This window comes from Mirounga angustirostris, unplaced genomic scaffold (assembly GCF_029215605.1).
Source record: "Mirounga angustirostris isolate CCGP_5_RB_7025 unplaced genomic scaffold, mMirAng1.0.hap1 SCAF_11, whole genome shotgun sequence".
Lineage (NCBI taxonomy): Eukaryota > Metazoa > Chordata > Mammalia > Carnivora > Phocidae > Mirounga > Mirounga angustirostris.
Window position 1 is genome coordinate 12,119,706 of NW_026991719.1, and position 12,989 is coordinate 12,132,694.

The following is a 12,989-nucleotide window of genomic DNA, read 5'->3' on the forward strand; positions in this document are numbered from 1 at the left end:
AGGCCAAAGGCAGAATCTGAGGAGTCGTGGATGGTTTTCCTTGCCATATGATGTGCATTTCCAGAGGCTCCAAGGGGGAGGAATTAATTGCACACCTGGAAGGTAGAGTTCATGCCTTGTTCCGCTTTGCATCCCAGCAGCCGACGTGGTTCCTGGAACAAAGGAAATGACAATAAATGTTGAAATGCAAACGTTTACTGGCAGAATTCCCATCCCTGTGAGACTAGCTAAGATTTGTCTCTGGATACGGTCCTCCTTCAGATCTTATCGGTAGGGATACGAGGCCCTCCTCTTAAATGGCAAGCATTTAAAAGTGTTTCAGAAGTATAGATAACCACACAACGGGCTGATGGCGGCATCTAGGAAAAGCCCTTCCTACCGTGCAAGAACCTGCTGGCAATCACTTCACAGTGTGCGGTTCTTGGAATCGGGATCAACATCCCCCTCACCACGGAAGTGTGCCCAGGTCACCGAGCTGCCCTCACGGGCCAGGCACTGCGTCCCTGAGAGATGCAGCTGTGCCAGAGACAGACAGGGTCCTTACCGCCGCGGGGCTCGTGGCTGGGGAGGTGGCGTCATAAAGTCCATTCTCGATGAGGTGTGCAACTGCAGGCAGCACCGTGAGGGAGCCGAAGAGGGCGCCGAAGAGGGCGCCAGGCTCACCCGGTGAGCGAGCGGTGAGCGCGTGGTCAGGGGAGGCTTCTAGGAGGTGGTGCAGGAGAGGAACGCCTGAGGGGAGGGGAGGAGTTCACCAGGCACGGGTGGAGGAGGAGCATCTGCACAAGCCCTGAGGCGGGAGGGAGCTTCGGGAGCGGGAAGAACCCAAGTCCACGGGGCTAGTGGCAGGCAGCAGTGGGAAGTGGACGGCGCAGCAGAAGAGTCTGTCCTCCTGGGGTAACCAGTGAGTTTCCGGAAGAGGAGCGGATTAACCACCGACTCAACCCCCCCTCCCCTCCCCCCCCCACCCCCACCCCTGCCATGTGTACTCATAGTCTGAGTGGTGGTGTCCTGCTTAGAGGTTTCCACTTGATGGTCAGTCTCCGTTGTTTATAGCTTTGCCTCCTCTGTCCTCCTGCCTCTGGGTTATTAGGTTCCTGCAAGTTATTTGGGACCCGGTCAAGATTTCAAGCTAAACATGGTGGCGACGAGTAGCCTGAGGGTCATTCTTCAAGCCTCTCCATGCAAGTCACTGTGGAGAAGATTGCAGACCCCCAGGTTCGTGCCAGCGAGGCCCTGCAGCCTCTACACCTGCACGTACAGAAGCCGGAACCGAGCCTGTGAGTACGCTGCTGCCTTAAAGAGAGCGAGAGGTGGGGGTGCCTGGGGGGCGCAGTCGCTTAAGCGGCCGACTCTTGGTTTCGGCTCAGGTTGTGGTCTCAGGCTTACGGTCTCAGAGTCATGAGATCGAGCCCCGCATCGAGCTCCACACTAGCTTGAAGTCTGTTTGAGATTCTCTCTCCCTCTCCCTCTGCCCTCTGCCCCCCACCTCCCCCGCTGGCCCATGCTCTCTCTCTCTAAAATAAATAAATGAAACTTTTGAAAAAAAGAGAGAGTGAGAGGCTTGGTGTTGCATGACAATGACGTGTGTCCTGTGTTTATCCATAGGTGTCACTGGCATTCCAGAGTGGGATTCTGTGCCTTGAGAATGTGAGAATAACTGCTTGTTTCTTTGTCTTCTAAAATAAATGTGGAAAATTCTTTTCCCCCAGGTTTATTGACATAGAATTGCCACCTAACATTGTGTAGGTCGAAGGTGTGCCATGTGCTGATTTGATACACGTATATATTGCAAAATGATTTCCATAATAGGTTTGGAAAGTTCTTTCCTTGACTAATTTTAACATGTTAAGATGATGTCATGTCGGTGGCGCCTGGGTGGCTCAGTCGTTAAGCGTCTGCCTTCGGCTCGGGTCATGATCCCAGGGTCCTGGGATCGAGCCCCGCATCGGGCTCCCTGCTCAGAGGGAAGCCTGCTTCTCCCTCTCCCACTCCCCCTGCTTGTGTTCCCTCTCTCGCTGTGTCTCTCTCTGTCAAATAAATAAAAACACAATCTTAATAAATAAATAAATAAATAAATAAATAAATAAATAAATAAATAAATAAAATGATGTCACGCAGAAATAGGATCAGAGAGGTGTCCCAGTTTCAAATACTCTGGAACCTGTTCTGTATCGTTCTTGTTAGCAACAGTCTTCTTACTGACATTGATCCACAGACTGCGAATTATTTCTGTGAGTCTTAACGTTCTGGAAGTTGCATGTTAATGTTTGTCAGCAGGTCAGTAGCTTCACGCTCTGGAATATTCTTTCTCAAGTCACAAATGGCAGCGTTCATTCTAGTTGACCAGCTTACCAGTGTGTGCTCTGCCGTAGACGCAGCATATCAAGCGAGGCAGCAGATGGCCTTTCCTGAACGCTCTCGTATCTCATTCCCCTCCTGAAATACCAGTTCCCTGCCCCGTCCCTATGGTGCAGGGATTGTGCACCGAGGTACTATTGACACGAGGGATGGGTCATTCTGTGTTGTTGTGGGTGCAGTGTGCACTGTAGGTGTTGAATGACTTTCTAAATATCCCCTGATGAACAAAATAACCCTAGTGAAGAACCAACGAAATCATGGGAGGAGGATAATGTGTGTGTTAGTGGAGAGAGGAGTTTAATGAAATGGCTAGAAATATTTTACGTATTTCCCACTTTTCTCCACGAATTAACACAGAGTTTCAAATGTTGGCTTGCTTCAGAATTCCAGGTTTCTTAATTTTTTCTCCTTTGGTTTCCTCTCTTTGACCCTATATTGTGCATAAGAAAAGGAATTCATTAGTAATGCTAATCTAGCTAAATTCATTGTCCTGAAAGTGCTTCAAAAATATATTTTTATTCTAAGTTTATTTTGTTTCTTCCAACGTTGACTGTGTTCTCAGAATAAACTGGCTGGAGTCAGAAGTTTTTGGTTGCAGGGTGTGACTTCTTACCAGCAGACCCACATACTACTCTGATGGCTTATTCTCAACATTTGCATTTTGGGGTCTGAAGCTTAAATTAGAAATAAAAATAGTTGTATTCATCTAGTTACTAAAGTTTTGTGTGAGTGTGGGAGTTTTCCTTGATTTTTTTTTTGTTTTTACTTACAGAAAGATGAAATTTAAAGGTGTAAATTTCAATATGCTAATGTCTTCAAGATAGTTTGCTTCTCTCAGTATTGACAAACCCAAAAAGTGGTGACTGGGGGATGTGGGAGCTTCCCTTGATTAACTTCGCACATCAGGCGAAATGTTCTTGTTTATAAGTTACTAAGGAAAACGTGACAGTTGTGGTTTGATTTGGCTTTTGGCATGTTGCACCACCCCTCCCTGTTTTCATTGGGGGGAATTTTATGGTCTCTGCTGTCCTGAGCTACTGAGCATTTCCTGTTCCTAAATCCCAGACCTCCTGCTGATCAGTTGTAAAGACAATATGCATCGTGTCTGGCAACTTAATACCCCTGCAGAAGACCTGTTGTACACTTGTGACCCAGAACAACCCAAGATCATTGAGGGTTAGAAAAGACAATATGGAAAGTCCTTAGCTAGTACTTGGTGAGGACTGTGTTGGCAGGTACTTCTGGTACTGTGATTATCATCATCACCATCTTTATCATCATCATTGACCCAGTGCCTCCCTCAGATGTTTGTCTGGCCATTGTTAAGGTTGGGTTAAGCAGAATGAGGAGTAAAGGAAGTAGGAGGATATGGCAGATTCAGAAAGCAGCATTTCCCTAGAGCCTGTCTGTGCTTTGTGCTTCACCTTCCTTCCGGTCCCCGCCCCCTCCCAGGGAATCATTGGCTGTCCACTCACATTGCTGTTTGCACTTATCTCAAGTAGCAGATGGTAAATGTTGACAGTCCGGCATCTATTACCCAAGGTGCAAATAAAATCAGTTTCGCTTAGTGTATCATCTAGTGAAGTTTAGCCTAATTGTCACATGAAAAAAAATACTAGGCAGATCTTAGAGCAGAAAAAATAAATTTAATAATGTTAATTTTTAATTTAATGAAATATAAAGAGTATCAACTGGAGTGAGAATGGTACAGATTTGTTGTTATTCCAATGATAATCTTAACAATCTCCCTACTTTTAGATGGAAAAGAAACATTTTTTTTTTTTTAGGACAATGTGGAATAGAATGGCACTGTATAAAATCTAGCCACTGTACCCATGTATGTATTTTCACATAAATGTCAATTTATTATAATTTTATGGGCACAAGTTGCTAGCACTTACCATATTGAAAATTTCCATCATCAGAGAAAGTTCTGTTTGACAGGACTGGTCTGTATCATAACTGTATTAGTAAATTGTTCTATTATTTCTCCTGTTAACTTTGATGAACACAAAGGCTGAACAACAATAGTATTAAGAAGCTTGTTGTGTTGGGGCACCTGGGTGGCTCAGTCGTTAAGCGTCTGCCTTCCGCTTGGGTCGTGGTCCCAGGGTCCTGGGATCGAGCCCCACATCAGGCTCCCTGCTCAGTGGGAGGCCTGCTTCTCCCCTCCCACTCCCCCTGCTTGTGTTCCCTCTCTTGCTGTGTCTCTCTCTGTCAAATAAATAAACAAATAAGTAATCTTTTTTAAAAAAAATTTATTTATTAAATAATCTTTTTTAAGATTTTTTAAAAATTTATTTATTTGACAGAGAGCGAGTGAGAGAGGGAGGGGGCTGTTCCTATGTATCATGTCCCCGGACTGAGCCCCAGGCCTGCTAGGGTGGTCTTCAGTTCCATGAGGAAATCTGCACATCTCGAGAAAAAGGACGGTAACGGGGCAAGGTGCGGGAGAAAAAGCCAATGAGGGTGTAGAACAACAGTGTCCAGTGGATAAATAACGTGAGCCACCAATATGAGCCACATAGGCAATTCTGTGTTTTCCAACAACCGCATTTAAAAAAGAACAAATAGCATGTCAATTACATCTCAGTAAAACTGAAGGAAAAACAAACAAATTTGTTCATTTATGAAATTCTGTATAGGAAATATATAGATGAAATATAGTATACAGATGAAATTAATTTTACTAATATGTTTTACCCAGTATATCCAAAATACTAATCACTTTTTAAAAAGATTTTATTTATTTATTTGACAAAGAGAGAGAGGGAACACCAGCAGGGGGAGTGGGAGAGGGAGAAGCAGGCTTCCCGCCAAACAGGGAGCCCGATGTGGGCTCGATCCTGGGACCCTGGGATCATGACCTGAGCTGAAGGCAGACGCCTAACGACTGAGCCACCCAGGCACCCCCAAAATGTTATCACTTTAACCTGTAATTGATGTAAAAAATATTGAGATAGTTTACATTCTGTATTTTGTACTAAGTCTTCAAAGCCCATGGGTGTTTTACACATTTATAGCATATATTGCTTGAAATGACCAAGGAGAATAGAATGGCAAAACCAGAGTTTGGGAAGAATGAGGAGAAAGGAAATTTAGGTGGCTGAGGTGGGTTCCTAATAGGAAAACCTTGGCACTGGACACAAATTAGGACTTGACATACAGACTTTAACACAGGAACAACATGATGAGTGGTAATTTAGGAAAACTGGTGAATGACAAAACATGGTAAAGGGTATTAAGCCAAGAGGCATGGTATGAAGTCCAGGGTTTAGGGCCCTGAACTGGGCTGCTGGTCATGGGCAAGGCAAGAGAGAAGCCTGAAAGATCCTTGAAGAAAATATAATGTGATCAGTAAAGTAATAGGAATAAAGATGGAAAGAAGACTGGAACCTTCCCAGCAATGCTCTTCATCTTATATGTTCAGTGAACAGGCAGTGATTAAAAGCCACTTCAGTTCTTCTTGGGGCTTATACAACACTGGGAGAGGCAGATAATTAAGCATATATGCATAGAATTATTACACCTGTGTAACAAATGTTTTGAAGAAAACAGAACGTTAGAATTTGTTTTTAAAAAGGGGAGATCATATAATAAGAGGGTAGTCAGAAAGGTGAGGAGGTGACACTTTTGCTGAAGAGGTGACAAGCCAATAATAGGAGCCAGCCCTGAGCTGAATGAGGGGAAATTGATTTCTGACGAGGAGGAGCAGGAACTGAGGAGCTAAGACAGGAACGTGCTTTCTCTGTTTCATGAGTTGAAAGAGGGACCCTCCTGAGGCTGGAGACATAGGATGGTACAAACACAAAATAAGTCAAAACTAGGACTAGTCCTACAGATAAGAACTAGAACCGAGCACATTTTCACTATGGAATCTACAAGTATTTTTGTTGCTCATTATCAGTATAGGAGTGACAGCTTCATAATGGGAGTGTGGCTCTGCTTACTGAAACATGGTGGGTTAAGATCACCGTTTCTATTTATTTCACTTTCCCCATATGAGAAGAACCTGAAAATGAAGGCACTCTTGATCAGAACACTTAATCCTCCTCCTGTTTTGAGGGAACGTATGAGCAACTACCAAGATATTTCCATCTGTATTTTGTTAAAGTGGAGGAAGGAGGTGGGAGTATTGGAGAGGAAAATTTTTCTTTTACTCTTCAAAGTTCTAACTGGTCTAAGAATTAAATTGACATGAAACAGATCAACAACAGAAAAAAAATCCCAGAAGTTTAATTACATGCATGTGGAGGCTCAATAATACAACTGTCATCCAAAGAAATGACCAAAGTGGTTAGCATTTCTACCATTACAAAGAAACAATAACTCTGTGGGGAATTGGCAAGACAAAGAAAACGTATTATTCAGGATCTTCAGTTCGTAAGGAATTCTAAACAGAATTTGGACTGGAGTAGTAAATTAGTAAAAGGAACAAGGGTTACCTATACAAACTTCTCGGCTCTGAATTTCCTATCTCTGGTGATAAGGTTTGTCTCTTTACCTCCTGGTGCAGGAAGAGTACCTTTCACATGGGAGATTTATTTCCTGCCTTCTGGAGGCAAAGGGGCTTCCAAGTGTTCTTGCACTGGCTGTTTCTTAAGTAACTTTAATTCAAAATAATAAGCCAAAGTGGCACATTTTGGGGTGGCCTGCCCTTGGCACCCACAGGAAGAAAGAACAAAAATGTGAATGTATCTCTCACGACAGTTTATCTTGCAAAACAAACCCTTGGGAAAAGCTGGCTTCACTAGGGTGACAGTCACTAAGAGGCCTTGGTGGGGGAATGGTCTGGGTCCCCAGAGGAGGAAGTGGTGGGGGAAAGGAAACCTTCTAGAAGCTGAACTTGTGAATCAAAAGGCATAAATTGATAGGAGCGTTAAGGTCATAAAAGAGCAATGAAGGAATAGGCCTGCTTTTCTTGGGCTAGTGTTTGCATGGGTGAGAGTAGATTCTGGGCATTTCCTGAATGGAGTGTGGGGGACGAGTCAAGGTGAAAGGAGGGATCGTCTTGGGGATCTGCTTGTTAGTTTCCTTCTTGCCTAGTCCTTACAGGAGACCCTCATGAATTGGTTTTGAAGCGTGTGAATTCTCAAACCTTCAGCCATAGTCTGAGTATCTTAGAGGGGAAGGAGTTGCAAGGTCTCTCTGTGCCAGGCATCCTTACAACCGAATCAGGGCTGTTTGCCTGTGTTAGAAGGTGGGAGAAGGATAGTAAAGTTTCCCCCAAACTGAGAAGGCACTTTGAGACCGGAAAACAGAGCAGGCCACTCCGTACAGTTTACACCAAATTGTATTCAGGGTAACTTACTGCGGGGTATCAGGCAGGTGATGGACGATCCAGACGAGACACAGCTATTCTTTGCAAAGTCTGGACCTTGGTCCACAGATTTTATAGAGTGAGGGGACTCCAGGGGGCACTGTAGTGAGGTCAGAGGGTTCACATGCATTTCACAGGGTTTGCATGCACCTAATTGACAGCCAACGTTTAACAGACCTTGTGGCACCATATGTGCGTCAGGAAGGGGAGAGAGACTGTGTTATCTCTAATAGATTCGTGGGAGGCCAAAGCAAACCTCTCCACATTCTGGCCTTGGCTGGCATTTCTAAGATACGAATATTAATCTCTAAGGGGCCCATAACACATAGACCTAAGACAGGTCAGCGAACAAGATGGAGAGGCAAAGATGGAGTCAGTATTGTCAGCACTCCTACAAGTTGCTTTCTAATTTGCATTCTATTTAGATTATTATATTAAAATATTGTACCAGGCAAATGCATTTTCTGTTTTAGGTGTCTGAAACAAAATTCTTGTTCTCAAACGAGCAAGTTCTTTTATAGTACGAAAATCAATAAAAACATTGGGTTTGGATCTCTCCAGAGATAAGATGGTACTGTTTATAATATAGAAAGAAATAGTTAAAAAAAGAAAATACCTGAGTTTGCAGAGACCATGGTTTCTCAACTTATTGACATTTGGGGTCATACAATTCTGTGCATTGTAAGATGTTTAGCTGCATGTCTGGCCTCTATCCACTAGATGTCAGTAGCACTCTCTTCCAGTTGTGACAACCAAAAATGTCTCTAGACATTGCCAAGTGTCTTCTAGGGGCAGCATCCCTCCTTCTGTTGAGAACAACTGGTCTACTCTCAGGAGAGCCCTCTGTCTCATTTTTACCCCCCCCCAAGAAAAAAACCCATACGGCTAGGATTTCGATTTTATAGATTTTACCAGCTACCCAAGCAAAACTAATGTCTCCTTTGTAAAGGTCAACCGGAGGCAAGTTTCTGGGCCTTTTTTTAAATGAAAAAAGGTGTCTCTGTGAACCTGCCATACAGAGTGGGTTGTCTGAATAGCAGCTACCTTATCACTTTCTCAGATCCTTACTCTCATTCTTCGTAGTGGGGTGAGGCTCAGAGGGTCATTGGTAATGATTTATCTCAATTCATGTTTCTTCTACTTTCCCTATTGCTCTTGGTTCTACCCATCTGGGGCGCTTCTAAGGGGCAGAGAACTGGAGCACCCCCGATTATGCATGACGTCCTATCCATCATGCACGGATGTCTCAGCAGCTCTCTGTGTTACAGGAAGTCCACTGTGATTTATCAGAGACTTCCCACGAACAACACCTGGTGCTTGATTCTTTGTAGAAAAATCATGATCAGTGATGTGTGGCGTCTGTGTGGGACGATTGGTGCAATACACCTGAACGCTTGAATCTATAGTGGAGTCGGAGTGCTCCTTGTCCGTTGCAGACCCAACAGGAAGAAATAAACTTTGCATGTGGATACTTTTAGCTACTCCTTTACTGTGGCAGCAGGAGGAAGGAAGATTTCCCTTCTCCCCCAGCAAGAGCCCAGTCAGTGAAACAGTTACAGCTCAGGCAATGAGAAGCCACTGCAGTTCCAGCTCCCAGGTTGCTCCAGTGGACTTTTTGTTTCTAAAAGCCTTCCCAGCTTCCTCCTTTCCTCTGTAAAAGAGCATTCCTCTTTGTTCTCTAGACTTGTGTATGGTTTTGCTATAGCTTGCTTGTCCCAGATTGTAATTCTCTGCTATTCCCCTCCCCACCAAAACCCCGTGTTTTTTTGCTGGTGAAATGACTGGCAGTGTTATTCTTAAGGTTAGCATAGCTCAAAGTAGGAAGAAATAACTCCTTTGGGGGCGCCTGGGTGGCTCAGTCGTTAAGCGTCTGCCTTCGGCTCAGGTCATGATCCCAGGGTCCTGGGATCGAGCCCCGCATCGGCTCCCTGCTTCGTGGGACGCCTGCTTCTCCCTCTCCCACTCCCCCTGCTTGTGTTCCTGCTCTCGCTCTCTCTCTGTCAAATAAATTTAAAAAAAAGAAAGAAATGACTCCTTTTCCTTGCCAGATTCATCGGTACCTTCCTTCGTTTTTTCCAAAACCCTGGAGTGTTGCCCTCATCTCCGTTGGAAGACTGTAATATCGCATTGTATAAATAATCCAGAAATCTTCCACATTGCAAGCTAAATTACAGACGCATGCCACGCAAGCCTTTATTTCTACTAGCCCGGCAATGTAAAAAATTTACAGTGCTTTCGTGAACGTTTGCGTTCCAAAAATTGTCCCTCCTCTTCCCCCATGGCCTTTGTTGAAGAGAAATCCACGATGGAAAGTTTCATTACTTTGTACTTGTATGTGAACCTGGCTGGTGGGTGGGGCTCAGAAGATGATCAGTAAAGAAAGGAAACCCATTTGAGAATACCCTCCTTCCACGTGGCGCTAGTCTGCCCGCGTCTTCCTGTCCTGCGGAGACCGGGCGGCACCTGGTTTAGGTGAGAGGAGAGGGTAGACCGAGCGGCTCGTGGCCGACAGAGCAGCAGGCTGCTCTCTGAGCCGCCTCTGCCCCCTGCTTCCGTCGTAGCCTCCGGGCGGCTACTTCCTGAGAGTTAGATTCCGTCACCTCGACACACCCCAGCACCGGAGTTGCCTGCTGTGTGATCCCGGATAGCGGCGTCTTGACGATGGCCCCGCTGTGCTTTCTCCTAGCGCACCCGCTCTGGGAGACCGTGGACCTGGTCCCGGGGGGCGAGCGCCAGTCGCCCATCAACATCCGGTGGAGGGACAGCGTCTATGATCCTGGCTTAAAACCGCTCACCATCTCTTACGACCCCACCACCTGCCTCCATGTCTGGAATAACGGGTACTCTTTCCTCGTGGAATTTGAAGATTCTACAGATAAATCAGGTGAGAGCCCGACTGGTGGTCTTGTCTGGAGTTGAGGGACAGCCTCGTGTCAGCCCAGGCCACACCACACCGCATCCATGGGCACGCAGACCGCCTTGGCCAGTGGCATGGGACTCACTGCACTGAGCTTTTCTTTTTTTAATGTGGTAAGATACGTGTAACATGGAATTTGTCATCTTAACCATCTTTAAGTGTACAGTTCAGTAGTAAGTCCAGTCACACTGTTGTGCAACCATTCGTGTCCATTACTCTCCATTTTGCAAAACTGTACCACTTAAACAATAACTCCCCATTTTCCCCTTCCCTCAGCTCCTGGCTGTGACCATTTTACCTCTCTCTGTGAATTTGACAACTGGGTACTTCATATATGTAGAATTATGCAGTATTTGTCTTTTTATGACTGGCTGATTTCACTGAGCATAATGTCAGAGTTCATCCATATTGTAGCAGATGTCAGAATTTCCTTCTAAGACTGAAGAATACGCTGTTGTATGGATAGACCACATTTTGTTTATTCACCTGTCTGTGGATACTTGAGTTGCAACCACCTTTTGGCTGTTGTGAATAATGCTGCTCTGAACATGGGTGTCCAAATATCTTCTGAGGTGTTGTTTTCCATTGGTATATACCCCAAAGTGGAATTGCTGCATCATCATTAGAGTTTTTTGAGTGTGTGAACCATGTCCCTTTTCATTTTTGTGCGTGTTTCCTTCTGGTATGAGTGGTGTTTTCTATTTATATATATAGAGAGAGAGAGAGAGAGAGAGATTGTGTATTTGAAATTTTATTTAAAATTATATATTTGAATTTATTTTTATTTGAAACTGTATATATAGATCATTTGAATTACTTTTATTTGAAATTTGTTTTCTGGTGTGTGGAATGTGTGCTAATCTTCCTCTGCTTGCTGATGTTACAAATAGCTTCTATATTAAATAGTAACACTCTTCAGCCAGATTTTAAATGATCAGATTGCAGTACAGTGCAAAAGGATAGTCAGCAAGAAAAAGACACTTTGTATTTTTAGTCACATTTTGTATTTTGTCAACCATTGATTTATTTATTTGTTCTGTATTTACTGAGTGCTAGCCATGTGCCAGCCATTGCACCAAGTGCCAGGAATACTAACTAGATTCTTGACCTCCCAGCAGTCAAAGTGTAGTGAGAGAAGCATGCAGGAAATTAGAATTATAAAACCAGTGTGATTTGAGAAAGGGTTTCTAAAAGTGCTGTGGGACCACAGAGGAGGGGATGATGTAGACTACTCAGAGAAGTCTGTGGTGACTTCACCAAGGACGGGTGTTGATGCAAAATGAACAAACCTTTTAGAATGTCTGGGGGGGCGGGAAGGAAGAGAGTTTTATTCGAGTCCAAGTGAGGACAGCTGCCCAGGATACACAATGTTCACGAAGAAGAGAGTGCTTCCCCTAAAGGATCATTTGAGGTAGGGTTACATACATTTTATATACATAAGGGGTTACAACATTTTTAAAAAGTTACAAATTATTAGACAAAGAACTTTTCAGGAAGTTGCGGCCCTTATTTTAAGTTTCCAGTATATGCAGGGCTCTATGACTTTAACCTCTTGGGAACCAGGGAAGTTTCTTACTTTCTCTTATCTCTTGTGTTCAGAATGCACGTTTTTGGTTATTTTCAACAAAGCAGATACACAGTGTATGCTCAGGGCAGAAATAGAGTGTATGCTCTGGGGTGTTGCTGAGTCATTTTGACCTTGGTAAATGTTAAAGCAGAGCTTCCCTGGGAGCCCAGGAGCAGGACCCACAAATATTAAAAGTTGAAAATTTCCTTTATTTGGGGACATTTATCTTGGGTATTGAAGGATGAATCGGAGTTTGTCAAAAGGATTAGAAGGGCATTGGAGACTGAGGGAAAATCATGTGCAAAAGCAGATGTTCAGAAAATGGCCAAAAACAGTGACCAGAATGCAGAATTTGCATTTTGGGGAGAGACAGGAAGAATGATGATCATTGCCGCTTCGGAGGGGAGATAGAAGACAGGTTCATCAGTACTGGTTATTTTTATACCACATGTGGTAGAGCATGATTTCATTTAATTAATAAGTCATTTGCTTTATTTTTTGAGATTAACCCAATCAGTAGTGCAGGTCCACAAGGTCAGATTAATCCAAGTGTGAGATGGTAGGAGCTTAAATGAAGGCTGTAGCAATTGAAGTAGGGAGAAAGCACATTTTTAAAAAACATTTCTAAAATAAAAGCGTCATGAGCACACTGTGAAGGCACACACACGAGTTGTCTTTCAGCCTTATTCAGTCCTAAAGCAAAGTTAACATAATTATAGAGCAGGTTCAGGATTCCAAACTCAGTGACATTTCACCACATGGTTAACTTGGCTTCTTACATGGCACACAGAGCAGGACAGAAGATAAGCCATACAACAAAGAAGATA

At 44.0% G+C, this 12,989-nt stretch overlaps 1 protein-coding gene across 8 annotated transcripts in view; it reads left to right on the forward strand.

Moving 5' to 3' along the window:
• CA5B (carbonic anhydrase 5B) overlaps positions 1 to 12,989 on the forward strand; it is a 131,348-nt gene that overhangs the window by 5,944 nt on the left and 112,415 nt on the right. For 7 of the 8 annotated variants that reach the window (XM_064573791.1, XM_064573793.1, XM_064573792.1 and 4 more), the window contains exons 2-3: positions 1,091 to 1,277; positions 10,365 to 10,562. The gene's annotated coding sequence lies outside the window, so the exon portion shown is untranslated. The remainder of the gene's footprint in view (positions 1 to 1,090; positions 1,278 to 10,364; positions 10,563 to 12,989) is intronic. The other variant, XM_064573795.1, reaches the window with a different exon arrangement.